Raw genomic sequence first — 27,989 nt, 5'->3', positions numbered from 1 at the left:
AGCACTGTTTATCCCTAATTGATACATGTAATATAATGTAAAGCAATGCTACTGCACAATAAATGCACTGCTATTCTAATATTTAATTAGGGAAAAACCCTGTAACAATGCAAATATTTTAAAATCTGTAGGAAATTACTTGCAGGAAAATGGCCACATCTAAACTTCTATGAATATCAAAGGGTTGTTCAGTTTTAAAATCACATTTCACCGGTGGGTGATCTTTGAATCAGATTTTGAGACATTTCAACATTAGGGAGTCCAATTGCTTTGAATTAATTTGCCCATTCTAATCAAAGTATCTGGCCATTCATCCATGAGGATATTTAAATGTGTTGTGTATATATACACTTTCAGCAAGAAGTCACATTTCTATTCTATTCAGGTTCAGAGCCCAAGGTATTTTGGATTCATTGCACATATTATCATCTTGTAATATGCGCTGTGGGCACTGGGATCATTATGCTAATGTGAAGGCTCTCTTCTGCTTTGTACTGATCAATAAGTGGTCTGGAGAAGAATTTAGGTCTGTGGCAATAACATTCAAATTCTGCATTCATGAATATGCCATGTGACATTTCAAGCTTTAGTAATTTAAAACATATCAAAAATGAAGATGGGTTTTACTTTCACTGAAACACTAAAAGTGTTTCAAAATAAGGATTTTTCTGTTTTATCTACGTACTAAAAAATGCGAAGGGAAATTTTAAAGGGGATATATAATAAAGTATATTTTTAGTTTTTGGAAGAGAATTTCAAGATTAGCAAAACACAAGCTTCCATTTTGGAAAACCAACACCCATCTCTATAGATGAATGTAGAGTATATGGAATTAACATTTCAGTGCTTTTCTGTTTTGTCCCCTTATACTCACGTCTTTTCAAAACAACGATTACAGTACCGTCTGTATTTCCATATTGTAAACACAGCAGTGTTACATTATCATTTGCTATGAAGGGCATGCTTTTCGAGTTGTAATCTGGGCAGTAGGTGGAGACAAAAAGGCACCTAAAAAAAGTGAACTACATTTTCCATAAAGCTATAATTTGGAAGAAGACAATTGGTTGGGTGACATTTAAAACCAGGAAGGCTATCGGATAGGCCATTGATGAACTGGGGAACCTTCAGAGCCTCTATTATGTGCTCTATTATGAGATGTGAGCAGCTGACAGATGTGTTGATACTGTATGCTCAGAAGTGTGGGTTCTTAGAAAAGTGTGTTTAATTTGTAGGAGTCTGGGAGAGCAGCCTGCCTAGTTGTTTACAGAGAGGAAACTGAAGAAGTGCGGTAAGAAGCTCAGAAGAACAGATACAGTAGGTTTCCATTTTTTGAGTTTGGTGTTTTTCTCTGAACTGTAAATAATGCTAGTTTTGCACCTTACAACAGAATTTGTTTGACATCCTTACAAACACCAGCCTATTTCAAGATCCCATTATGTTAAAATAATTCCCACGTGAAAACAATGAAACATTTTGTGATCTAAAATTTAATTTTCCTGTTTCTTGGGGCAGATAGTTCCAAAATATTTGGATTGGTCATCCAATAGATTTTGAGAAAGAAAAAAATTGTATTGTTTCTTTCTTTAATAATATACGAATAATATTATATAATAGTAAATATAAAGTAATGATATAATATACTTTCTGTAATCATAATACAAACTGTATATATGTGTATTTCTGGGCACGTGAAAATGCTCGATACATAACAGCTTTTTGAACAAGAAGAATCTTGAAAGCTTGAAAGTAAGAGAGAAATCAAACATAAAGGCATGACATTTTAAATTAAGTGCATTCATTTTACTTCAATGCCACACACTTATACAGTATGCAACCAATATGTCTTAGGAGCATCTCCAGTATAATCATCTAAAGCAGAAACTTAGCTTATCTTCTTTTATCGATGGCTGCAATAAAATCTTGAACCCCCCTTTCCCAAGTATAACCTTAAGGTTTGTAAATGGAAACTTCACAGAGATATTGCTAAAATCTAACAATTGCAATTGTTTTTAATAGAATAAAGGTGACACATTTCTGCTACAGTAGGTGAAGAAAGTAAAAAAGTATTCTATGATTGTTTTATTACAGCACTTTAATGCATCCTTGGTTTATTAGTAGCCCTTTGGAAAGCATTCCAGCTCACAGCACAGAAGAGGTGTAACTAAAGCAAACATCTTTTCCTTATTGTGATTTTTAAAATATTATGAATTTTACAATGAACGTTCAGGAGAGATGACAGCAGCCAAATTCACTCTTCCCTCAGCTGCCTAATCTATTCGTAAATAAGTATTATTCCTGACATCATATCATAAATGTAAAAAACTATAAATACTGTATGTAAATATTTTTCTTTATCACATTAATCTTTTGTATCCCTCCTCCATACCATCTTCACCGTCGGCAGCTATCTTTTAGGGGTCTCTATGGCAGTCCTAGTCCCATTATCTTATAGCAAGGACGTTGACCCTCAGCCCACCAAGGTTAAGAAAAATCTTATGATGACTAATAAGCATTTTTTATACATTTAATTCTTGGGTGTTATTATTCCTCCTGAAATTATAATTATTTCTTCAATAAACCCATAGAATTCCACCAAAGGGTTAATGAAGATCAGTTTCTTTATTAAATCCAGCAGCCATAACACCCTGCAACTTACAATTGGCAACCCCCTGAAGCTAAGCAGGCGTGAGCCTGGTCAGTACCTGGATGTGAGACCTCCTGGGAAAAACTAAGGTTGCTGCTGGAAGAGGTGTTAGTGGGGCCAGCAGGGCGCGCTCACCCTGCAGTCCATGTGGGTCCAAATGCCCCAGTATAGTGATGGGGATACTATACTGGGGCACTCCCACTCCGATGGCAGGCGGAGCAACACACCAGATAGAGTATTTCTCGGTCGCAGTAAATGGCAACGTCAGCTCAAAGATTTGGTTCAAACCACCAAATGGAGACTGGTGTACTGACAAGCAGACCCTAGAAAGAGACCCTGCTGGGATTAACGCTAGAAAGAGATAGAGAGTTTCTTAATTAAATCATGGATTATGATTTTGTAGGAAGGCAATACACAATATATTCATCTAACTTTGAGAGAAGTAGCACAATATGAATAACATACATTAAGTTATCAACAAACAATTTGAAATCCACCACCAATTATGCAGCAATAGATTCCTTGTGGTTTTATTGATACATCAAAGCTTTTAAAATTATTTTTGAAGATGTTGAGGACCACACCATGAATTACCACAACACCCAGAAAAATAACAGTTGGCTCTGTTTGCTTTGAAATCTAAGGGGATATTGCTTCTTTCCTTGAGATTATTAAATACCAATTTAATGGTTGGTTTCAATACAAAAGGGTTTGTTGTGAAGAAAACAAGCAGTTCTGTCCCTGAATTCATACTTGTAAAAGCAGGCTCTGACATCGTGAACATTTTTCTATTTCTTTTTTAAACACCTTTAATACATATTTAAGTGATTTCAAAATAAATGCAGTGTCATTACAGATACATTATTATAAGATAGGCCTAAAATTTAGTCAAATGAATTGAAATCTAAAGTAGCAAGTGCAATGATTTGAATTTGTAACTAAAATACTGTATGTTCAAAACTTGTGCAGTTCCTTATGTCATACACTCACCAACAGTGCAGAAAAAGAATACTGAGACTGTGTAATGGAAGCAAGAGAAATCTGACATACTTAATTTAAGTGTCAGGCATATCTCCAAGAGGCTATAAAGTCTTGGACAGGAACCTAATTAGAGATTTCTACAGCTTGCAATTTCCTCTTCCGTGTAATACTTTACATAATATGGATTTCCTAATACTTGATAATGACACAACACTCTAGTTAATGTTAAATTGAAAAAAAAAATCATGACTCAAAAAACACACAATAAACCTGATACTACACACCATTCACCTGTGCAGTGGGTTAATATATACTGTATGCTGTATATATGATAATATATTGTCATCTGGCACAACATTGCAAATCTAACATAGTTTTGCTATGCCAGACTTAAAGAAATTAGTAATACAAATCCTGTGGCATGATAACATTAGCTTGTTACAGTATGTTAGAAATAAAATGTTTAATTCTATTTTTAAAATGATACACAAACAACATAAATAAAAATAAGTAATGGAATTGTTTGTTGAACCATATATCCAGAAGGATAAATTGTGTTTTGTAGTTACGACTTACAGACATACGTCTTTTTCCAGATTTAATCAGTTGAAAAGACATTTTAATGGTTTATTACTTTTCAGAGGTAAAGGGGAAATGTAAAAGGAAGTGGCAAATGAAATGTGGATTCATACAGAGTACCATTAAATGTGGTAAATTAAATTTAAATCAAAAGCAAAAGTCCTTACAGCTGGCATAATTCTTGTTTTATTTTTAATTGTTAAGAACTACAGGTGTTTTAATTTATTAACAAAAAATACTATACGGTCTGCATCAGCTAATCTTTGTTAAAAAATCCCAAAACACAATACCACAGAATTTATACTACGTTTTTGAGCTAAAGATACAGTAAAGGATTTACTATAGCAGAAACATCTTCCTGTATAAATGTGCTGATTTCAACAGTTCTTGCCAAATTTGAATAACAAAGAGCACTATTAGACTGAGGAGTCCTCACAGATTACCCAATATTGTGTTTTCTTCTCCTTTCTTGAAACAGAGAATTTTAGTGTCAATATAAAAGCCAAAGAAAAATATAACCATGATATTTCAGAGGAGGGCAGATAAACAGTGGTTTAATCTCCCCATTGGGAGGCAAGTTAAAATAAGATGGGGAAATGGTGAAGAGGAAGGTAGACATCCTTATTTGAAGAGGGCCATTACCAAAGAGAGCTAGGCAAGCACAGTGAAATTTCATTTTACCTGGATAAAGTCAGTCCTGTAATATTATAATATTTCGTTGAAATACTTCAATGGTGCCATGGTAATGCTGTTTGAAAGGGTATGCATTAGTGAAGAAAAATGCTCATTTTAATGAGCACAAAAATGTGTTACTTTTACTAAAGATCCTCCCTGCTGTGATCAAGAGGTTCTCATTTATTCAGTGCATTTGCAGACATACTTTGGAGAGCTATTCTTCTATTATTCGCCTCTTTGGAAGTACATTTTGAGTGGAAATTACTACTACGTATCTCAAGCCTTGATTTGACAGGCCATTCTTTCTTCTTGAGATTCTGATTAAATTAATTCTCAACAATAGAATGTGTTATGTCCAAACTTTGTCACCTAGTGATGCTGAATCTATCTTTCTGTTTCTTCGGTGTGCAAAGGACTCATTGCCCTGTCATTGGCTGTTTGATCAAAATATTCTTTAGAACTGGATATGCTTAACAGTTTGATGCACTTTTTACTTCGTGTTTTATTCCTCTGCAGATTTGTGTAATCCCAAGATAATATGTCTTATCTTTATAAACTATATACATGAATACTAAATTGAAAGAGATTTTAATAGTTAAATTTCTGGAGCAGAAATATCTGTGTAAAAAAACATGCCTATGTGCTGTGCATGACAGTTTCTTATTTTGTAAGATTTTTAAGGCAGTCTACTACTGTAGTCTACTTTTAATACATCCGTTACAGTATACAGTAAAGGACTTTCTAGTTTTTACTTCTTAGTGTTTATTAAGAACATATTTGCAATATTTTTATTTTTAGTCTAGATTTTTTGTTGTAATGAGTAATGTAATTTTGATTTTATAGGTCTACATAGATAAATGAGAAGCATATTGACCAGCTGTATTGACACAATAGAACAATGGGAATATTTACCAAAACATTAAACAATTTTTACAGGAACAGTAATTATAATAGTAGTCACTTTCTATGTAATGCTAGCAGCAAGTCTAGACAAACACAGTAACAGAACTCTACATTAGTGTTAGATATTTAATAAAACGTCTACCAGTCCTCAAATAAATCTAAACACTGTCACTGTTTTGTCCAACACTACATACCCAGAAACTCTATGTTTATTCCATTGTACCATTGAAAATAATCATTTCTATCCACCTCTCTTTCTGTAATCTTGTCAATAATTTCAGCACTACAGGTACAGTGTGTGAGAATGACAAAACAGAGTGTGAATGTTGAAATTATATACAGTAGGAATTAGGAAGCTGTTTACAATATGAGTTTATTCATAAATTAATTCTATGATTAGAGATATAAAGGTTGTATTTTAAGTGAGTATGATTTACACTTTCCTTTTATGGCATTTTGTTTTTCTTCTTAGTGTGGTACTATGCAGAGAGTGTCTGGTGTGGGGGGCAGAGCCTCGAATTGAGGGAGACGCATTGCCACGGAAACCACACCTGATGTGAATAAGTTAATTAACGGCAGGTGTAGAAGTGGTTTAAAACTAGCCTGAATACTTCTTAAAGGGGGAAAGATCCAGCAGGACTTCGGTCCTGCTGCCGCTGCCGCAGGAGAAATGTGGAGGTTCTGCTGTGAGAGAGCTTGGCATGATAGTAGCAGGTGTGAGACGCTACAAGTCAGGGCGATGTTAGAAGAGTGTGCTGCAGTGAACAAAGAATGATTAGCCGCTGTAGTAACCCCGTGAGGGGGTGGAGAAGAACAACAGTTCTGCAGAGGATTGTGAAAGGAATAGCCTGCGAGGAAAAGAGTGAAAACATCAGTCTGTGAGGAGACTGACGGAAGAAATGGAGCTTTATGAGTTCGCCGAAAGGTTTAAAGGGACAGCATCCTGCTAGGGTGTGAGAGCAGGGATGTCATGTCCGCTGTATGAGTGAGTTAGTGTGTGTGGACCAGAGTGGGTTGTGTGGTAGAGGAACTCTCCCCCTGGCAATACATTGGTATTGGGGAAGTGAGTGGGGTCTATCTAGCTCCACCCTCTGGGAGATGTGCAGTGGTGGCTTTGCATGATGTGAGATGCACTGGCAGCTGTGAGTTCACAACCTAAGGGTGTGAGAGTGAGGTGCCAGAAAGGTTGTGAGGGTGTGCTAGAGAGGGACAGTGTGTTGGGTGTTGGCATGGTGTGTAGTGCGGAAGAGGCTCGGTGATGTAGGTAGTGTCAATTTGTGTAACCCAACCTGGTAGCATTAGGAAAAAGATGTCAGGGCTGGAGGTGGACCTGGGAGTCCAAGGCACTGGTTGTGTGTGAAACAGTTTCCTAATGGAGTAGGAGCAGGAGGCTCCATGTTGGGGTCTGGGAGCAGGTGATTTCTAGCAGTGAAGACCAGGTGAATTTGAGACCCTGAAGGGCCCAGAAGTAATGGAATGTGGAGTTATGTATCCCGTTATCCCGATGAGGGGGTCAGTGTCCTCACTGCTGTTGGAGGAGATTGTGTGTAAGATAAAGAAAAGGAACCTAAAAGAGCTTATAAAGGGGTGTGAGAGGGGAGAATTGGAGCCTGTCCACGCGTACCATGGGGGTAGTTGACACCACATTAGATCTATTGATGCTGTACCATCAGTGAGAATTCTAACATGTCTTGTCCACATGATGCTGTAATTGTTAATGAAGGTATCAAGCACATGGAAAAATGTCCTTTGTAATTGTTCAGGCAGATAAAGGTGATGTATCACATGTATAAAATGAAATCAGCAAAGTATGATTTTCCACAAAAGTGAAGACTTTATACTTGTTGCCGATTTTGTTTTGTTTTTTTGCTTTACTAATTGACTTAAAACCTTATAGCCATGTCATCAGTGTTGTGAGGCACTGATGTTTGAGGATGATACTATCTTTCCACTCTTTGACTCTTCAGTAAACTGTTGTGTTCATTTATTTCTGTGATAATACCCATTTGAAACATTGGTTTGCTCACACCTGAAGAAAGCTTTACAGCCGAAAGGTTTTTTTTTTTAAGCATGGAATAAACCTATTACTTGTTCCTTTGCAGCCTGCGCATGCTGACGCAGCTACCCACCTGAACTACTACAAGTTAAAACTGAGGTGATTTGAATGAGAATAATGTGTTTGACACCGCATGATAGGATGTACACTGCACATTACTCTTTTCTGTGAATGAGGTGTTCAGTACATTGTAAAAGTGGTGAATGAGAAATGTTTAGCAACTTTATCAGCATAAATAAGTGAGACCACTTTTGTTCACCTGTGCAGTTGTGCAGAAAGGCTGAGTTATATCACTCCCTGTGTAAAAGAATCCCTTTTCTCAGAAACGAAAGCAACCCAAATACTTTTAACGGCACAAACTGACACAAATGAATGCATTGGGAGTCATCATTTTTGAGTGGTCAACTTCATGGTGGTAATTTTATACTGTCATTTTATTTTGGGAGCATATTACGTATTGGTTTGTAGATTATGAGTTAAAAGACTTATGACATTGAAAAGAATCTTGAGAAAATTATTATGGCGCATCAAGCAAGAAAGTTGGTTGAAATTTAATGAACCAGATAAGGACATCACAATACTCTATTGCCTGGTTCTGTTCTTGGTGCATGTCTCACACAAGCTGCAAATGGAATAGCTGATAAATTTTTTTTGTCTGACAAGCTACCAACAGAAGCCAAAAGTGGCCTGCAGAAATAAATTAATGGGCCTTTTCTAAAAGGATTACAGTTCTACACATTGAACAAAGCTTGTTTTTTTTTTTAACAATGGTCACTGATAGGTCCTTGTGATAGGAGGCAAAACAGGCATTGTTGTTACTGGAACATTCAATGCTAAAGGCTTGTTACAACTCAAGAAAGATGAATTAGAGAGGAACAAAATAAATCAAAATAAGCTTTCAAAGAATAATACAAGAGTTGATTGATTACAGCAATGTATCCGAAATGTTTCTACTACTTTGGGGGTTTGCTCAAACTATATGGTTCTGATCCGGTTTTTACAGGCTATTTATAAAAACAAACCACTGTATAGATGGTTATATACAGTATATTTTCAAAAGTTGTATTTAATGTATTGTTTATCTTTGCAAGTTAATGTGAATACTTTGGCTTAAAAGACTTGGTGAATAAGACATGCTTTGAAAACAAAAGGATGGGGTTTTATTCCAAAAACTAGAAAACATTACACATACAGCTGAATGCATATAACACCAAACTAGTAGTTCCAAATTAAGATTGCTGCAAGCTCTGTTTGTCACTGATGCAATCAAGGTATATAAATACATATCTACATAAGTTTTGGGAATGTTATTTTTATTAGTAATACTGTAATATTACTAATAATATTCTCAATGAACCCTCTCAAGTACTGTACCTTAATCTTCAGGGAAGACTTTTACTGGAGGATCTAAATGCAAAAAAAACTATATTTTACAAAACTGGGAGGAGATTGAAATACAGTACCTTTAGTTCACATGTGGTTCTATTCTTTCTCACAAATTATTCTTAGAAACAGATTAATAAAATAATAACATTCAAAAATGTTTGACAAACTGGTCAGACACTTTTCCTTGCCTCCACAAATTTATTTTTAATTGGCTTCTCTTTCCTTTTGTAACAGTTGTTGTGTTTTTGCTGTTCTTTCTTGTACACCCAATAAAAGGTTTTAAAACATCTGACAATTCTATGAACATAACTTAAATAATCAGTAACATACAGTAACTAAAACAGAAAAGATATAAAGTAAAAAATACAAGGTATTATAGACAAGTAAGTAAATCACAATGCAGGAGGACATTAAACAAGAAAGGAAAGTTTTAAAGGAAAAAGGCTCAACAGTGGGAATATTTCTGCTTACTGTGACTTCTAATTTCTGAACCTTGACATGTACTGTACCTGTCCAAAAAAAGCATGCTCATAGAAGAAAAATAATTAGTCTTACCTGGTATTTTTACATTTTTATTTAGAACTTAGTATTTTACTAAAGTTCTTACAATCTCTACTGTATATCTCTGCTATTGTCATATTATCATAACCGATATATTTAGGTCTGGTACATTTTATTAATTAAATTATTTTATCAGGTTAATGTTTTCAAAAAAGCAAAAACTATAAAACCTACAGTAGGTTCAGTCTAATTAATTGTATTTTTAATACATAAGTAATTAGTCAGTAACAGTATTGTTACATTATGCAGATCCTGTATTTATTCACCTTACAATTTATGCATTTTCTAACAACAGAAAAATTAAAGAATTCTTGGCTAACATACAGTCAGTGCACATTATTATGGAAAACATACAGAAAAAATATGCCTACAGTTGACAAAACACATTATTTCTGGCCAGTCTACAATGAAGTATGAGAATAAGTGCACCGTTCAGAGAGCCCTAGAGATGGTTTATTTGCTTGTACTGATATATGTGATGGTAATAAAAGTGTAAAGGAACAGAAAGGGACATATCTAATAATAATAACACAGCTAGATAGGATCAATGAATATGTCTTAAAGATAATAAAAAAGAATGGATGGAGAAGAGCTGAATCATCTAATAAAAAGTGGTACATAGGGACGAGGTATGTGACAGCACTCTGTTCAGTGGACCTCAGTTTGTGTCCAGTATGCATGAGCAGACATTGCCACACTTATGAGTTAAGGACACTCTGTCCCAGGCAGCAAGAAATGAACACATTATGCAAATGTCATTTGCTGAAAACTTGTAAAAGAAAGAATTAATACGACAGTTTAATGCTGTGTTACAGTAAGATATCGTGAATATGTGCTAATGAGGCATTTTGCATGCATAGTGAAATAGTGAGCCATACCTATTGATTAAAAGTGGTAACATCTATCCTTTATACATGTGAAGGTGTTTCAGTGGCTGTTAAGGCTCTTTCTCTGTGTCTGATCTTCTCTTTACAATATTTCCGAGCTTCACTATGAAACCCCTTTGCTTGATTTTAGCATTCATGCTCTTCTAATGCATCTATTAGAATCTCACAGAAGGGTATTGCCTCCTCTTAAACAATGGCAAATTGTGTAGTTTATTTTAAATACTGTTTTTACAAGAGACATGCAAAAAAAACAATACACACTCTGTGCAGAACATACTAATTGTAATACACTATTTTGCACAGAATTCCAATGATGATACAGTATATAAAAATACAGCTATTTGTCTTGTACAATGAATGTTTCAGAGCAAGCAAAATTATACTAATATGAATCTTAATTAGCTCTTGCCATTTCACATTGCAAGAATGCAGAACCATCAGACGTCTATTTCCGTTTCACATAAAATCTTTACATACTGTAGTTTGTATATATATAAAATAACTTCTTGGAACAAGTAGGTTAATTCCACCCTGTAAAGCTTAAAAAAACAAAACCACATCAAGTGTGAAGATGGCCCCATAACATTAATGTTGTGTTCTTTTTGTCTGCTGTGTAATATGAAGCATATAGATTTTATACAGCATGTACTGTAGATACATCAGGAAACAGCTGAAAATGGTAAACTCTCTGTCAATGTCCCCTATGCTCTGATGCAAAGAGATCAAACTTACTGCCAATGCAATTACCCAAATGGCTTGAATCAGTGATTTAAAATACAGTTCTGACATGAAAACAAGTGTGATTGAATACAAGACTAAATGACCTGTATTGTGTAGTTGTCTTGTGTAACTACAGATTTTCTAACCCATGGAAAAGTGGGGCTGAATAAGATAAAAATAATTCTTTATGGCATGAAGTAGACTCTCCCATGCATCTCTTGGAGAATCATCCATTGGGTATATAAGAAATGTTGCATTTACCTGAGTTTTATTTTATTATCCTACCAAAAGACAATCATACTGTAGAACTGAAAAATAATATATTTCAAGTTCCATCTTTTGAATTTGATTATAGACTTAGCCCCAAGAATTACCACTAAGGTGGTTCCCTATTTCTAAATATAGACATAAAAAAGATTGACAGACATCCACCCATTTTCTAACCACTTTATCCAATAGAGGGTTGCAAGGTAGCAAAAGACTATCCCTGCAAGCAACATGTATAAGGCAGGAAACACCCTGAATGGGACTGAAGTCCATCACAGGGCAGACACACAGACACACTCACACCAGGGACAGTTTTCACAGAACCTAATTATCCTAACAGTATGTCTTTGGATTGCAGAAAAACTCACATGAACAAGGGAATACGACAAACATCACAAATTAACTTTAAAAACAAAATCCTGAATAAAAGGTGATAATCTTTTTTTTTTTCAGTGAATTTTCAGGGAAAGAAACCAAAGAGAAAATTTAAGCTTTCATGTTACAGAATACCTATATTTATATTAGATCAGACCACAGGTAGTGCACCAAAATTCTTCAGCATTTACTACTAGAAAATAATACAGGGTTTTTTGTCTGGCTGTTGCATATTTTATTAACTTACTGTGTTATACAGTACATGTCACATCTCCTTATGAAAACACAGTATAGCAAGCACTGTTTATTCATTCATCAGTATAACTAGGAACATGTGTAAAGCAGATTTTTGAAAATAATAATAATAATATATGAAGCTACTGTGTATGAGAAGAATGACTAATTTTGCATTTAAATTAAAGTTAGAGAAGGATGTCGCATTTTGAAGTGCTGAAGGGAAAAACAGTTTTCCAACTGTAACATTCTCTCAGCATCCCCTTGGCATGTATTGTGTAAGTATATGATTCACCATGCATCTTTAGACGGATACGTTGCAAATCCTGCACATATACCCTGAAATAAAATAACCGTTCTCCTTAGAGTCTTTCAATGCATTGTGAAGGTTAGTTTTTGAGCATTGACGCATCGAGAATTGGTGATGCTTTTCTCTAATTCCTCCTCCCAAGGCACATATTGAAAACTGTCCCCAGAATATTGTTTAATTCCATATTGATATAATGACCTTCACAGTGCTGTGTAAATTCTTAGTTTAAATCTGATTATTTTATGGATTTTGGGGAAGATCATTTTACACCCTGAAGAGGGCTTACCTTTTCAGTTAGGGGTACCTCCTGTGCTTCAGAGAGATGTATTATTAGTACTTTTACCATCAATGTTGTAGTGAGATTTTAAATCTGACTGCTATATGCTTCTCATATTATAATAATTTTTAACTCATGGTTCATGAGTAAATTTAATCAGGATTAACTCATATTTTACATTTTATGCTGATTCAAGTGTCTAAATCACAAAGAATGTAATTTGAGGCTTCAATTTAGCAACAGAAAAGAACAGGCATTGATTTCTGGGGCTGATTATCCTTTTGGTTCCAGAGGTTTTCAGGCCCCTAGGCAATATCAAATGTATGCTGAAACTGTCAAGGCAAAAACTGACAGATGATCTGTACATCACAAGGAAGATAAAAATCTTCAAGCATCTTCTACTAGTTTGAGATCAGAGAGTCAGGAATTTTTCCCCAGCAAATGACTAGTGTATCAAAAGATAGGAGATTTCTTTGAGATTCGCACGGAGAAATGTAAACTTTATTTGTGCAGAACAAATAACGGTTAACTTAAATGCCATTAAGGATGACAAACAAGCTTCATAAAGAGGGTCTGATGACATTTCTGCCTCATAAATACAGTAGCAATAAAAAGAATGCCAGTAAAAATTAGCTTTTCCTAGCAACTGCAGTGAATGACATTATTTACTGGGCTTCAACACATCATAAGCCTTGATGGTCTTATCCATCTAAAAAGTGAGTCTTGAGAGTGTCGATACCGTTTGACTTGCTTGTATATATTATTTTTTCTTTTGGTTTATTAAAATTTTATTTCAAGTAAGAGACTCCTTAGCACTTTCAGTTTAATATCTCAAACAATGCTTATTATAAAATGAGAATGATTTACCTTTGTGTATAAATCATATACTCTCCTCAACACCATCACGGTGTTCAGTGGAGTCCTCTAAGAGATACAATCCTCTAAAAAATCATTCCCTTTAGTAATAATTAACTAGATAAACAGCAGCAGAAAAGAACTAAAATTGATAACAGAATTGATGACAGCTTAGTCTAAATCAATTAGAAAGCTGCATAATAAAACCCTTATATGGTTCCAAGCTGTTTCAATTTTTTCATTCACAAAGTTTTACTTAATCTACTGTATCATCACAAACTATGCTAATTTTCAGTAGTGCATGGAAAAAAATCTGCATTTCTGCATTTTACTCATGGTTAATTATGGTTCACAAAGGACACTTTCAATGTATATATTTTAATAAAAAGCCACATGAGGAGAAATACATATTAACTTTTTTCAGGGTTATGATTAAAAAGCTCATTAGCACTTTTTTGGAATTTGAAGTGGTGCGTGGTTTAAAAATATCTCAGGACATGTTTTATGTTTATTTTTATCTATGGCATGGCACATTTACAACATCATAAATTATGTCCTTGTGGCTTTTCATTACTACAAACAATAGCATTAATTGCAGTTATTTTGTCAATTTATAGACAAATGTTTTTTTTCCTCAAAAGCAATTAAGAATTATGGTTATTCAATTAGAATAAGAGTTGCAGAATATATACACAAAATATTTTTCTCTTAAACACTGCAGGCTGCCAGATACAACATCATCTTTAATCCATAGAGAGTTTACACTTTTTAGATCTCTGCTGTATACCCTTTCAAAAGAACAAAGCACATTAAACTTCTCCACATGAGTTCTTATCTGGCACTTCATATTTGCCTACATTCTGCACCTCATCTATCTATCCTGGATTCTGTCTCTTGCCCCGGTTCTACCAATCCTGGTTTATTTCTCATTGAAGGAACCCTGAGAAAGTAATGAATAAAGAGTAAACCTACTGTATGGAGGTAATCTGCAATAAATTTGAAATGATGGGTTTAGAGTACTTGTTTTGAGTGTTTGTGTATGTTCTTTATCTGTTTAATAATTATTGATAGGAACCTAAAGGGCAGATATATACAGTATTCTTCTTAACAGTTTCATGGTTTTAGATATTTTCTCTCTGATTTAGAATCTACTGTACTGCGTACTGGGAATTATAAGAAAATTGTCACTTATAATTGATACAAATTAACAAAGATAACAAGAAATTGTGCAATAATGACTTTTATTTCTAAAATGTGAATATTTTATTAGGCAGACAGGAAACAGGAAAATATACTGTGCTAATTAACCTTTATCACTAATAGGGAGTCTACTGTGAAAATCACAGGTTTTCAGTGTGCTTGTGACAAACACTGAAAACAATGCAAGCTATGGTACTGTATGTGCATCTGCATGCATATCGCACCAGGTTGCAGGTACTGTCTTGTGGAATTATATTCCATTTCTCACTTACAGGCTGCATGAAGCATGTGCCTGTTTACTGGTCTCTGGGCCCAAGATGAAACCTGTCATCGCACAAATATTCAATGGTTCTCAGGTTTTGGCTAATAGGCATTCATAACACAAATGCCACATTGTTATTTCACAAGAAATGTGAAAATGTGAAAGGGTGGTTGCTAACAGTACAAACGGAGTTCTGTAGAAACAAGATCCACACAAGAACGTAAGAACAGTTACAAATAATTAATATTAAATATTAAATAATTATTCCAGGGATCTCATCCAGCCATTTCTTGAAAGGTACCAGGATATAAACTTCATCAGCATGTCTGGGTAGCTTGTTCCATACTCCCACACTTTTGTGGGTAAAGAAGTGCCTCCTGTTCTCCTTGTTGAACGCACATCCACATAGTTTGAACTTGTGTCCTCAAGTTTGTGTTTCACTGTTCAAAAATACACTCCTGAACAGACCAGCACACTTGGACCTCCCCATAAATCTAGATGAGGTACAGTGACTTGTTGTGGCCAGGCACTTAATTATTTTGAAAATTGGTCCCTTTCTTTTTTTTGTATTGCTTTTCAACAGGATTTACATTCAATAGGTCAAGACGCAGTTAAAAACTTCCATTTCACACGAGTAAAAGAGAGATCATTTTCAAGCTGCATGATTTCAGCAGCAGAATGAAAACTAAGAACTCTGCTGGGATGGCTTCTCCTATCTGTCCAAGGCTTTCAGGAGGCTGATGTGATATATTTGTTACTTCCTCTTCCTATTGAGATAGTAGATCATTTAGTAGTCTCATTTTTTGCAGGATCTCATAGAGCACTTGTCATTAATTTGCACTGGTGAAGGAACTTTAAACTGGCCACTTGCCAGGAACTGCTATGGTCTAGCCTGAAGTGCTCCTTCACAATCTGGGTTCTCTTGGCTATCTGCGCTCACAGATGGTTCGTGTAGTTTAGAAGAATCCCATCTTTCAAGTACTGAGTCCCCCAGTTCTCCAAGGTTATATCCAGAATTCTCTTGGGTTGATACACATATACTGTAGTAATTCGAAATGGAAAGTTCAGTGAAGGCTTGAGAAAGCTCCCAAACATCAGCAAGGGGAGTAGGAAACCCCAGTCCTGTCGCTCCTTCTCAGCCATCCATCAGAGTCCATTCATTTGTGGGGGATAGACCGAAGCTCATGAAAGGTCAGTTCACAGCACTATAGACACCCCTTGCATTAAGTAACAGGTATGCCCTGGTCCATCCCCTGCCATGGGGATACCCTGTCGTGCCCTGGGGATCACCGAAGGAATCTCTAGCCACAAGAATAGGTACAGTAAAGCCTTAAGTAGAGCTTACCTGCAGTGATCAAGATGGGTATGACCTTTGCATAGTGGGTGACATTATCCAGTATGACAAGGATGTGTTCATATCCCAGAGGTATCTTGGGTATTGGTCTTACTAAATACAAGCCCATTGCCCATAACAGTTCCACAGTGGTGGGATGGAGCTGAAGTGGATTTTGCAGTTCAGGCTAAGACAAGCAGTATGACAAGCTAGATGGACCAAATACCCCCTCCCACTATTTATAATAATTCTTATGTTACTGCAACATTGCTGCATTTCCCCCTTATAAAGTGTTTAACAATAAAACAAAACAGATTTTTCTCCATATATACTGTACACATCTTTGTCTTGTTTTTACTTATCCATAGAGTGTACTTTTTAGACAAGTATACTTGTATGTCATTCTGTCATTACAATAGCAATGCACTACATGAAGCACTATATTTTAGAATTACGGTGTAAAAAATATTTCTTTATGCTGACATTGCAGTATATAGTAAAAGGATGAAAATATTTTTAATATTAAACAATATTAAAACTTTCTATGTTGCTCATACTATTTACTATTTACTAAGAAGAAGTAGGTCACTTGTTACCAGCATAATGGAGAGATCTTTTTATTATTAAATGAGAAAAACAATCTTTGTCTTTCTGTTTCAACCTACTGTGTTTTTCAATTTAGATAACAATAGTATATGTGCATACCACACTGGGTTTGCTAGAGTTTTGTTCATGACCTAAAGCAATTAAAGTTATTTTTTATAATTGCTCTTGGCAAGAAACCCTACATTAGTAATGACTCCATCTGTCAGCGAAAAAAGAACAGGTTTTGCAATTAATAGCATTGCCTTAAATCACTTGTTTTTCTTTTTTTAAAATAAAATGAGTTGAATCTCATATACGCTAAAGTGAATTAAACTACTTCCTAGCTGTATCTCTACCAGCTCATTTCTGAGTTGCTGTCATATGCAAATTGCCCAAATCACTTAGCTATTAATGGGATCAAAAACCCTACTCATTTTTTTATTAAAACAAATCACCAGTTCTAAAAGTTTCTTTTCCAATATTTCAAAGTTACACAGTAAGCTGTTCAAACCTACTTCTAACTTGTCAAACACTATGGCATTTTTTTACTTGAATTTGCAACAGCAGCTTTAAGTTTTCAGAGTTTATTAGATTATTAATACAGCTGGGTTAAGAAAGGCAGGATGACAGGCTTCTGAGCACAATCACTTTCTCTTTATATCAATAATGCAACAGGAAATGTTTTTTCATTCTAAATGCTATAAACTATGCAAATGCAAAAAAAGATGGTTATTATTTTATTAATATTAATAGTAACATACTCAATATATAATACTGAAGTCGCAATATTCAAAATTCAGACAGGCAATAGAATTTCAATCAAGAAAATATTTTGTATTGTAAATATGTGCAATTTTAGTAATATATATAATTTAATTCTTGAGGGCTGTGGGTTCAGGTTTGGAAGGATTTTCTGAAGGCAAATACAGTAAAAGACTAGTGACACAGTGAAAATTGCACCTGTAAAATTTCAGATTGCTCTGTCTTAAACTTTAGCCAAGAATGCCCTTTGATATTATTCACTACTAGAGCAGAATTGCAGGACTTTTGGAGAATACCCAATGTCATTTTTATGCTTCATTTCTACCATATTTCTTCTTTTAGTCTGTCACACTCCCTGATCCCTGGGGAGTTATAGCTTTCCAGTGTACACATACTGCTGAGGAAATGGTAAATGGTACATTCTGTAATCATACACCTCAAAGACATAGAGCAACAATCAATAATAGATGCTTTCCACATGTAAGATACAATGTGTGTCCCTGTTGCACATGTTATTGTAAAACTAGGGTTTTACAACAACTGCAAGGTGATTTTTAATGTGTTGAAAATAAAAAAAAAATAGAATTACAGCAGTAAATGCACCCTAAAGGTAATTAAAGATCCTAGATCTTAACAGAGGTATTTAAATCCTTAGTTATCAATTACATAACTCAAAACATGTATGGGCACAATAGAAAAAAAACTGAGAAAATATATCATGTCTGCTTTGAAAGATATTTTAAGTGTATAATTCATTTGTGTGATATACAGTACCTGGCTTCATGCCATTCCAGTTTGAATTATGTAGAGGAAATACATTAACAGCTGTGTAACACTAAAGCACAGAATCAGAGGTGGGTTGGAATTTATAGATTTCCAATTATTTGGTTTAAATGTGACTAATACTAAAGACAAATATTCTCATTGTAGAGGTGGTAACTTGGAAAATGTATTGCATTATCTGTTAAGTGTTGCTAAATGGAGGATGTTCACATTGAAGGTTAGTTTTATTAATACATGACAGTATTGCATTTTACTACTGAGAATTATTTCTTAATAGCCTGATAAATTAAAATATAATATTTTAGCCATTGCTTTATTAAAAGCATGTTTCATTTATCTTTTATTTTCCATTAATTTGTTTATATTTCCTAGTTGAGAAATGTATGCCCATTTCTCAAATAACATTGACTGACTGTTTTGTCAGTAGATTAAATCTGCATTGGCAATAAATATCTTGGCTTTAAGAGTAAAAAGGACTCACTGAAGCTGTGATTTCAGTGTTGTCTTTACTGACACTGGACTTTTTATTAGGCTTTGTGTTGAATCAGTATTGCTTCAGTGTCAACTGGCCATCAAAGTGTTATACAAAATGCTTATAAAATAATGAAAGAAATGAGCTAACATAATTAACTGGTTTTGTTTGTGTTTAATTTTGAAAATGATCCATATAAGGACATCTATATGTGTCTATGTACTGTACAGTATATTGTACAGCTATAACAAAAATACTAATATATCCTTAATAGAATGTTCGTGCACCATTAATGGTGATCAAACCTGCAGATGTTCACAGTGCCAATGGAGACACAGAGCCACATAGTGGTCTTCTGTCCCTTTTTAAACTTCTTTTTGCTGTCTCCTAACTATGCCAACCATTGCCTGCAAGGTCTTGAGGCTGTTTGAATTAACATATTTGCTAATACTGTACCTCCCGTGATGCATTAGAAACCAACATACCTTTAGCAAAACTAGTTACATTAATCCTCTTTTATAATAGCATACTATTCATAATAATTTTCATAATCATTCATCATCATGAGCAGAATACAATTCCTGCCTTTGTATTAATAATTGCCAAATATGTAATATTCGATGCATGGGTATTACAAAGCAGGTACCCTATTTTATTTCACATTTGTTCAGTGTGGTATAAAATATCATTCCCTTCACTGACACTATCTCCATGACTAGATAGAAATCTAAAATGATCAAAGAAAGGTGAATTGTTCACTTGTGAGTACATGCCAGAAAACCTCCATTGGCTTGTTTTTGTGAAGATCCATATGTTATGAATCTAACCAGAATCCCCATTGTAAAATATTAGATATACTGTAGGAATGTTCATGGTTTAAAAAATACCCCTTTGTTATCTCTTTTATTTCAAATGTTGTACTTATTTTTATCAAACACTTTACTTTGATAAAGGATAAAAACTAATTCTGTCTCTCATACACACATAATACATCTCTATTTGAAACTAACTAATTAGTAATTTCCTACAAGAAAAGTTGCTCAACTTAACTCTTAATTACACAAGCTGTGTGTTGTGGAAAGAGCATCAGTAATGTACAGCTCTTCTGTAAATCCCATTGGTATCGACTTCCATTTTTCCCTCCTAATTAAAAATTAATTAAATCTGGCCAAATATGACACAGGCATAATACAGCAGGATAGAAAAGTGACTGTTATATTCCTAGAAAACAAGCTATTTGCTTGCTCTACACAAAAGGGAGGATTTGGGTACCATACTGATTCATGCACCTGCTGCTAATATAAACTGTTAGAAAACATAGTAATTGCTAAAGTTGAAAGTTTCTTCTGACAATTTTATTTTCTTTTAAAAAACTAACAGTACCTCTCCAAAAGACCTCCAGATTACCATTTGTCTCTTTGTCCTACCCCCTCCCCTTCATAGAATGGTATAATTTTTCTAGTACTGCAGGAATAAGACAAGGTTATATAGGTTATATTAAACTAAAAAAAGGTTATCAGCCTAACATCATTTGGATAGGGATTCTCTAAGAATGTGCAGGCAGTGTCTGTTGATAATATTTCACTTTGCAAATCAGGTGCAAAATATGCTAAGATGGAAGTCTTAGTTCAAATGGGATCTACAGTATGATCTTTTGAATTGTTTTAGCTAAACTATGCATCATATTCTGAATCCTGTCACTGCAAATAAAAAATACATGTACTGTAGGTAGTCAAGTGAAATAATGTTTGGACACTTTTGGGTCCTATCTTTTCTTGTTCTGAAATAAGTAGATTCATCTAATTAAAAGCATCCCACCTTATACTTTTTTCTATCCCTCCTACAGCTCTTTAGTCTTAATGAAAACATTCATTCAAACAATAATTTCTTAATGTTCTTGTGTATCCCAATATGGGACCCGCTAATGTGCTAATAAGGCAGCTCTAAATGGGTAGTGCTCATCTTTATTGCAGCATATACAGTATTATTTTCCGCAATCAAATAAACTTAACCACTCCTCATATAAATTTGTGAATGACTTTTGCTCCCCTCTGCAAGGTAACACTCAGTAATAATTTCAGCACTGTGTACAGCAATTCTGGGTTTCACAAACTTTTTTTTCTTTTACACTAAATATATTTAACTTAAACATTTCTAAAAAAAACATTACAAATATAATCTCAGCAGTAGTGTTTTAAAGTTTAAACTTGTTTTAACCCTCTTGAAATTACGACTGTGTTTGCTTTTTTTAATTCTTAACCATTCAATCAATATTTTCAGCACTTAATACAATTGATATTTATTGATATTTTCTTTAGATTGTGTTTTCACTTGCATAAAAGAAGTACAAATTAAAACTTCCTATGGGTAGCAAAGTGACTTGAAAGTATAGTGTGTTATACACTAAGCAGCAGGCCATGGTACTGTAGCAATGCAATTACACACCAAGCACTATTATCTAAATTAATGGACTGTTTTATATTCTTTGTGCATTATACAGAAGAAGACTTTTAAGACATGGAAAGAAGTTAGCTCAAAGGATAGTGGAATAAAACTCAGATAACAAAATAAATGAATTAATATACTTGCTTAGATAGGTACCGTGTAATTGCACTTTCAGCATAACTGACTTAGCTACTTAATATCCTCTTCCATGATTTGAGCAATAATAAAATTATGAATTACAAACTATGTTAGCTGCCCTCACCTAGCAGCAAAAGGCATTACATGGCCAATTTCTTATTCCAAGCTACTGTATGCACAATTGCTCCATTTTCATCTACCAATATTGTATCATTTCAAAATATTTACTTTTTAACTAGCAGTATCGCAATTAATATTTTTCTTATACTCAGCAGTATCACAATTAATATTTTTCTATACAAAATCCACGTCACTAAATCATGCGGAACAGTAATTACAGTATTAGTTGGCTATACCAAGAAACACAAGGCCTTTTGTGATGTGTTAATTAATGTGTAAGGTAGGGATAGCTATATCAATCGAACAAATACATGTATTTATATACCTCATTTTTCATTTGAGCTATCATAAAAGTTTTAGAAGAATACTATATTACAGCTTTGCAATCTATATCTGTCTTTGCTTTGGTTTCCTTCATCTGTGCATTTGACTGTCAGTTGAAGATTACAGTCTTTGACACACATCATTTTCAATACCTTAATTTCAGCATTTTGTATGACTCAGTATTTTTTTTTCTCCTCACCATTCAGTGAATTATTATTTTAAAGATGTGAGTTGCAATCAAAATGATTGCCAACAGCAATTGCCCAATCTACAAGTGTGATGTTCATGCCCTGTGTTACAGTTCCAACCATGCAAATAGCAGTCAATTACCACCTTACCAGGCAGTCTGGAGCTTTTGGCAATGTGGTAATAAGCTTGCATGCAGTGCCGGTGATCCAGGTTCAGTTCTCAGCCCAGAATTCTATCCCCTCTAGCATTACATTGGCGTCTGAATTGAAAAGGAGTGCCTCCTTTTGGCTGCCTATGTGGTGCAGCACAGACAGACATTGAGCCAATGTAATACATGTGCCTTCTGGCACTGTTCCATGGATGAACATAGCAGCAGATTAGTTCATTGCCAGGCGCCCTGAGGCCTTTGGCCAATGCAATAATGAGCTTGTATTCAGAGTTGGTATTCCAGGTTCAATACTCCTCCCAGGTTGTCATTATTATGTCCATTCTTACATAAGAAAATATATTCAGTTACTGCTATGTACCATATTCCTGGTTCATCAACCACATCCACTTCCTGTTATTGTATGAAGAAGAAATACTGTTGCAATTATAAAAACAATATATCAATAAATAAAATTTCCATTTTCTACCTGTCTACACAATATAGCGCATATCTTACAAATGTATCATATTTTAGTGTTTCATTTTCATATATAATTTTGTTGACATTCAAATGTATTTACCCAGAAAACTCTTTTGATCAGCCATTCAAATTTTGATTCATTTAAAATATTCAGAAATTACCTATGCACGTTTCTACTCATTTAACAAAAAGGGACATCATTGGAAGGGCTTGAATACTTTGCAAGCTACTGTACTATTTATATATTAGCCAACATACAAAGATGGCACCATACAGTAGCAGTGCTGATAAACTAAGCTTGCAAAGAATACTGTACATATACAGCACAATAAGAAGATATAGCAATGCAAAAACTAATTACTGTACAGTATGTCATTAGCATGAAAATGAATATAAAATGATTTAAAGGTAACAAAATGGAAATCCAAAAATCAAAAAGAAAGACCAAATAATTATATTTAAATGCTACATTAAAATTCACTATTGATCATATTTTAAACATGCCTAGTGTTTGCTTTTATAACAGAATAAAATTTACTGTACACCTGAAATCATGTCCGAATTCTCGGACTTGCTCTCACAGTATGAATTTCAGATGGATAAAAACCTGCTAAACAATTCAGTAATATGAACACGGCAGAAGGACTAACATCCCATAAGCAATGCCGGAAGGTTAAGAAAAAGTGGATTCAATAAAAGTTGTATGCAGGCATGTCAGTTTAATATGGCTTCCAATTTTATAAGTGTGCATAATGCTTTCCCTGACTCTCACGTTAGAAATAGCAATTTAAAATAATATATATGGCTCAACATGTGCTGAATTTTGCTTTATATGGCTCACATTAACCAGTCTGACACAGATTCATTGTCCAAATGTAACATTGTAATGTGTGATCTTGACACCATGCCAAATCTATTATCCATTACACTTTCAGGAGCTTCCTGAAAAGCAGAACTGAAGACTTGAGCACCATTATTGCAGAGGCTTAAGGTAGGAGATGTTTTTAGAAGACTTTTTTTCCTTTTCTGAAAAAAATAAAAATGAGCTTGCAGTTTCTTTTTGTTCCTGTCCTAGAAGAAGCTAAACTGCACTTGTACATTAATGATATAAGCCCAGACAAATGTGCTGTGTCTTAGCACAATACATGAAAAAAATAGTAACTTGAATTGAGAATATCTAGGAAGTGGAGGTCAGGTTTGAAGATGGTAGCTTCTTCTGGTCGTAGCTGCTTTTCCATTTTGTGTTTTACTCTTGTTTTGGTTCCAATTTCTATAACAACAGACTGCCAATGTGAACTGCATTGGGTCTATGATTTGCTCTGCCAAAAATATATATCATAAGCTTTAATGCAGTCTTAACCAGTTGAAAGATGTGGACTGTAATGGAGTAAGAATGAGACGGAACTTGACTCTTCAATATACAGTTGTTAGTTCCAGTGATAGAATACAGTATATTATGCTACTTAGGCTGGAAAAATCTCTTTCGGCTGTTAGAAGCTATTCACTATTAGAATGAAGACCTAAAAATAAAATGTAGATATTAATTTGTGTACAGTATGTGCTTAATGTCTCACACAATAATTATTGGGAAATTTGTGGGTGGTATGGTGGATTGTGCTTCTTCTTCATACCATTAGTGTCTAGGCTGGGATGTATTTCTGTGTAGACTTTCTATGTTGTCCTCATCTTCATGAGGATTTTTTTAATGTATTCCATTTTCCACCCACCTTCCAAAGCTATGGTAGTACATCAATTAGTTATGTAATACCGCCCATTACATGAGGAAGTTCTGCTGGAATGATACTTAACATATTAACATATTTGGGTAATTAATTCTAAACTTTCTAGGCATTGTTCTTGAGGCAATACATCACATGGAAAATGGAGCTCCTAAAACTGCTAAAACATGAATTGCACCTCATACAGTACATTCCAACAACGTTTTCTTCCACCTACAACAGATCATAACCTATTTGGTAAAATGTGTCCCCATACTAAAACCAACCTCTCTTTTTCAGTGCTGGGCTAATCAACTCCAAACTTGTTAGACATCATTGTAGTGACAATGCAATAACAGCACGTCAAATTAGTATTACATGTCTGGCTACCGTTTTCATTTCTTGTCAACATCCATTTTACCTCTTACAATATTCCATTAATTCCTCTAATACCAATTTGCATCCATTTTTTAGGCAACTACAAGAATGCAGTACAATGCACTGAGTTAAAAAAAAAAACATTTCTCTTTGGAAGAAGCTAGAAATAGAAAGCAGCATCCCAAATGCATTAATGTCCTTCCCTGTGTTTATTTCTTAGGAAAAAGGGATCATTGTAATTACTGTATGTCTGGACATCTACTGGTACAATATGTTCATCTAGCAAGGCTATACTGTATAAGGTAACTCCCTCTGGTGGCTCAGCTACATTGCAGAAATGAAATGCAGTCTCATTGTTGAAGCATTGATCATAGTTACTTCAGCTGTATACTTCACTGTAATAGGTCAAATTGCAAGGATTTAATGTAGAGGCTGCTTGTTAATTACTAAGAGATATTGACCTAAGATTCATCTAAATAATATTGTTTTCACTGATCACATTACAGTACAGTAAGTACAGTATCTTTAAAAGAAAACAAAAAATTGAAAGGATATACAGCCATTTAATTTTAACTTCTCTAATAACAAGCTGAAATCGGATTTCAAAGCTACAATGCATTTTGCTGTTTCTTTAATAAAGCACACTTAACAAATAAATTAGGATATGTTCTGTAGTCTTTGTAGTCTTGCGTTTTAAATTTTACATGAACAGATTTGTTTATAGCAGTTAAAAATGTCATATTTAGAAAATCATCTGATTGTCTAAATTATTACACACTGTATTTGACATTCAATTTTGAAGTAATTTGTTCCTGAGACTTTAAAAAAATAAATAAAATGAACATACAATATTCTGAAATGACACATTAGCTACAGTAAAAGGGGTTATTCTTATAAGACTAGTTATTGTAATGGAGCATCTAAACTAACTAAAAAAATAAATTTGTTGATGTCCAAAATAAGTGATTAATGCATTGAATGCATGGTTTTATGCCCATTGATGTGTTTGATTTTCAATGTAAACCAAATTATGCATTATGCAATTAAACCATCAAAAGATTTATAGAATAATAATGTGCTGCCACATTTTGAATGTTTATTTCTCAATTTGTTCATTAAAATATATGCAAGGAACACGTTTTACATTAAAAAGCAAAACTGCCTAAGAAAGAACCACATGTATAAAGGAACTTCAGTTGTGTCAGTTTAAACTGTAAGTCATCCGACTGTTTCAATGTTGATTATTGTTGTGCCAAATTAATCAGAGATGGAACAGCAAACTATTGTGGCAATTTTTGTCCAAAGCATACATCAACTTACTTTGTTTTGTTTTCATAGCTTTGGGTATATATTCCCAGTGATTTACAATTTATCTTTTTAGTACATTTGGAATGTACTCAGTTGATGGGCAACAAGAAACCACAAACAGGTTCTATATCAGGTTGCCATACAGATGTTGACTTTAAATAATAGTATTATCAACCACAGTGAAAGATTGGGAAAAGTTGATGTTGTAGCGGAGCTAGTTTGGATACAGTGACATCAGCGCCCTCACTGCGCATAGCAGGGACCTCAGCTACCTGGGCTGAGGGAAGTCTCCTTTAGCTCATGCGGTTGGTTCCCTGTTGTGTTACGCCAGAGACCCAGGTTCGCGCCCCAGGTGCTGCAGGACGGAACAGGTGGTGGAGGGCACGAGCCCGCGCAGAACCGTGACAATCACAATGTGATATCAATATATTCCTAATAGGTCTCAACCATAATGAAAGTGTTTTTGATAAAGGTTTAAGAAATGTCATCATATCATATAATTATATTTTCACATAATGTTTTAGAAATTCTTATTTAATAATTTTTACAGTCCCAATTTGGAATCGCCAATTGATAATCAACTCATCTTTGCAACTCCACCAACACACCCACTATCAGAAATATTCTCACAATTAGGTACAGGAGAGTTAGCACTGGATTACAGGATTAATACAACTTCCCCAGATAACACTGCAAGCTTGAAAGCACCTAGTACACCTACTCCCCAGGTTACGTAACGGTTTTGTTCTGCAAACCTGTACTGTGACTCAAATTTTATGCAAGTCGGAAGTAGCCATTTCTTAGCCATTGGATGAATACAGAGCCTAAGCATTTATGACCTTGTTACTTGCCTGGATAGGCTTTTTCTCCCCAGCTCCCTTGAATTGGTTAAACAGTAAGAAAATGGATTGATGGATATTGCAGCGATCCTCCCTTAATTTCTCTAGCTGTGTTGGCAAGTGAGGAGGGGGGGACAGGAGAGCAGAATTACAGGTTCACCGTGATTTATTGTCCTTTAATGGTTAACAGGTGTGTGTACTAATCAAGCAGGGAGATCGCAAGACAGAGAATCTAGCAGCTGGTAGCCTTCTGTGGGGTAAAAAGAGAAAGGAAACATCCTTGTTATAAAGGAGAAGAGTTGAAATAATAGCATTATTTATAATAGCAATATAAGCTAACCAAATATTGCATTAGCTTAAAAAAACACTATGGTAAATAAGTTTATCTGTCATATGCTTAAATGTAATGAAAAAAGACTAACCTTTTAGCTAAGTTCTAAATATTTTACATTTCATTATTCTATACTGTACTGTTCAGTAATTATTACACAAAATACATTGAAAATAAAATAATAAAATCACTTGAGTGCTTTCCTGACATGATTGTTAAATGGGTTACTCACACTTTTTTTTGCAAAAAAGCATGAGGTAATATGCAGATTTTGCTGCACAAGAAAAGAAAAGAAAGCAAAACTGAACATAAAATGGAGCACAGCTGAATGCTCATGGTGTCTGCATCACACTGATTCTGCACTATTCATTGGGATAGGACAGGACTTCCCACACCATCTATTCTTTAAGCATGCAACAAACTCTCCTTAATTCGAACATTGTAATATGGGACTGATGGGAGGA

General features: G+C 34.5%; 1 protein-coding gene across 1 annotated transcript in view; it reads left to right on the top strand.

Moving 5' to 3' along the window:
• The first annotated feature begins 1,242 nt into the window (after positions 1-1,242).
• The window catches only part of tenm1 (teneurin transmembrane protein 1), a 342,106-nt gene continuing 315,359 nt past the window's right edge, over positions 1,243-27,989 (top strand). The window contains exons 1-2 of the mRNA XM_015351452.2: positions 1,243-1,314; positions 23,887-23,942. The gene's annotated coding sequence lies outside the window, so the exon portion shown is untranslated. The remainder of the gene's footprint in view (positions 1,315-23,886; positions 23,943-27,989) is intronic.

Source organism: Lepisosteus oculatus, chromosome 8 (assembly GCF_040954835.1).
Source record: "Lepisosteus oculatus isolate fLepOcu1 chromosome 8, fLepOcu1.hap2, whole genome shotgun sequence".
In the NCBI taxonomy this organism is placed as follows: Eukaryota; Metazoa; Chordata; class Actinopteri; order Semionotiformes; family Lepisosteidae; genus Lepisosteus; species Lepisosteus oculatus.
The sequence above is the reverse complement of the archived record's forward strand: the minus strand, read 5'-3'. Positions and strand labels throughout refer to the sequence as shown.